We start from the raw sequence: 2,716 nt of genomic DNA, 5'->3' as shown, positions 1-2,716 counted from the left end.
CAGACTGAACTGAGTTTTTCTCCTACATTGTTGGTTTACAGGGGACTGTTAAAATGACAAATATGATAAAATAAAGAGACTCATCAATCGTTTTTTAAAATGTACTTCATTTCTAATAAAGTGACACAACTGATTACCCACAAACAGAATTATTGTGGGAAGAAAATAGATACTGCACACACATACACACAACACAGAAAAACAAATACAGATACTGTGCCAACAAATGTTAATATGTGCTCAACAAGAGATTTTCCCCTTCAATTATATTCATATGCATACATATTTATGTATGCATTATAAATTAGGGTTCTGCATGGTTGCCTCCTACCTTCCTGTCACTATTTATACATCTTAACATTTTCTTAATGGTGACAGGGTGCCAATAGGATTATTAAAAGGTCAAAGAAAACTAGGGTTTATTGGTATTACCAAACAAGAAAGACTGATGCAATAGCAGGCGACTTTATGATAAAATATAGAGACATACTATAAAGGAACAAAGGGAGCCTGGTTTTCTTAAGATATATCATTGTGCATCAGTTAAGACTAGATTGAGATTTTGAATCAGGTATAAAGTAATTTTCTTTTCAATAACAGATGAAAATAAAGCTCTTACCTTCTAAGTTACTTTAAAAACTTTATAACCCAATATTTTCTGTTCAGAAGTTTTCAGAGAGAAAGGAACATGATAAATGGCATGCTTATCAGACATAAAAAATGTGTGAACAGGTGGTGGTGCAGTGGATAGAGTGTCAGACTGGGATGTGGAGGACCCAGGTTGGAAACCCCTAGGGTGCCAGCTTGAGCGGGGTCTCACAGCTTGAGCATGGGGTTGCTAGCTTGAGCATGGGGTCATATCTATGCATAGTCATTGGCTTGAAGTCCAAGGTTTCTGGCTTGAACCCAAGGTTGCTGACTTGAGCAAGGGGCCACTTGTTCTGCTGTAGTCCGTTGTTCAGAGCATATGTGAGAAAGCAATCAATAAACAACTAAGGAGCCACAACAAAGAATTTATGCTTGTCATCTCTCACCCTTCCTGTCAGTCTGTTCCTATCTGTCCTTCTCTCTGACTCCTTCTCTCTGTCTCTGTAAAAACAAACAAAAAAACACAAAAAATCCCACAAACAAACAAACAAAAAAATATAAAGGAGCTAACATTTAAGGTATAAAAGTAAAATGGACATTAAGTCTGATTTCATTAATAGCAAAGATAAAATGATAAAGACAATAAAACCACAAGGAAAACATATTTAAAAACATTGATAACTTATACAAGAAGTAGTAATAAGAGCCATTAAGTCAAAAAGAAATTTACTTATGTGGAAAACCAAAGATAGATTGGAAATTACAAACAAGAAAGTGGGCCCTGACTGGTTAACTCAGTAGTAGAGTGTCAGCCTGGTATGTGGATGTTTGATTCCAGTCAGGGTACACAGGAGAAGTGACCATCTGCTTCTCCACCCCTCCCCCTCTCCTTTCTTTCTCTATTTCTCTCTTCCCCTCCTGCAGCCATGGCTCAGTTGGAACAAGTTGCCCCAGTCGCTGAGGATGACTCCATGGCTATTTTAGCAAGGTGCTAAAATAGCTCAGTTGCTGAATAACGCAGCATTCCCTAGTAGGGAGCTTGCCAGGTGGATCCTGGTCATGGTACATGTGAGAGTCTGTCTTTCTGCCTCCTCACTTCTCAGAAAAGAAAAGAAAAGAAACAGGAAAGTGAACATATGAGAAATTATAGTTATTTTTGAAAATAGGATAAGCTCAGCCTGGTGGTTCAGAGTTTAATGGTCATTCATAGCCGTAACCAAGCTACTTATAAAAATAATAGTAAATATTTAGTGAGCACTTACTATGTCAAGTCCAAAGCACTTTACACTTCTTTTTCTAATTTAATCTTTAAGAATAATAAAAAAAGTAGTTCTTTGCTGACGAGTAAAGGTTTTATAGAAATGGAGGAGTCAAAAAAATAGATTAGGGAGAATAAAGATTGAGACAAGGACAAAGACCTAAATGTAAAAAAGAAAATAGGCAAGTTAAAAATAAAAAAAGTTTAAGTAAAACATTACCCACAAACTAGAAGCTGCTGATTTTGATGATGAAGGTATGAAAAAACTCATTAATTAGCAACAGGAAATAAAACTAGGGCAAAGCAGGGCTACAACACTCACCGTTGTGTAAAATGAAAAAGAAAACCCAAACTCTTGATTAAAACAATATAAGAAAACATGGCAGTTCTCCAAAAGAAGCATGTAAGGATAAAATGCCTCCTATGAAGGGAAGACATTCTAAAGAAAGATTTGGAAACCAGATGACTGAGATTAACTGGGGAAGTCACAGAAAAGGAGCTGGAAAAGCAGACAGGATGAAAGTTTCAATAAAAGTTTATTGGGTATTATTAGAAGGAAGATAAAGGCTCCAGAAGTCCTAATCATGGAGATTAAGTCCATCTGGGAGAGCAGAAATGCAGAAGCCTATAAATGAGTGAAAAAGACAGGAATGTGCCAAGTGGGCACAACCACATTATAGAAAAGATGGGTAAACCACATCATAGAAAATAGAAAGAAAAAAAAGTTGAAAGGAAAGAAAATGCAAGAAACTGATATTCAAAGGGGATATACAGAGGCAGACTCCCACATGCGCCGCAGCTGGGATCCATCTGGCAACCCCTGTCCTGGGCCAATGTTCTGCCTATCTGGGGCCATGCTTGCAATCAAGC

The sequence above is a fragment of the Saccopteryx leptura genome, chromosome 2, assembly GCF_036850995.1.
Source record: "Saccopteryx leptura isolate mSacLep1 chromosome 2, mSacLep1_pri_phased_curated, whole genome shotgun sequence".
Lineage (NCBI taxonomy): Eukaryota > Metazoa > Chordata > Mammalia > Chiroptera > Emballonuridae > Saccopteryx > Saccopteryx leptura.
This window is presented reverse-complemented; position numbering follows the sequence as displayed.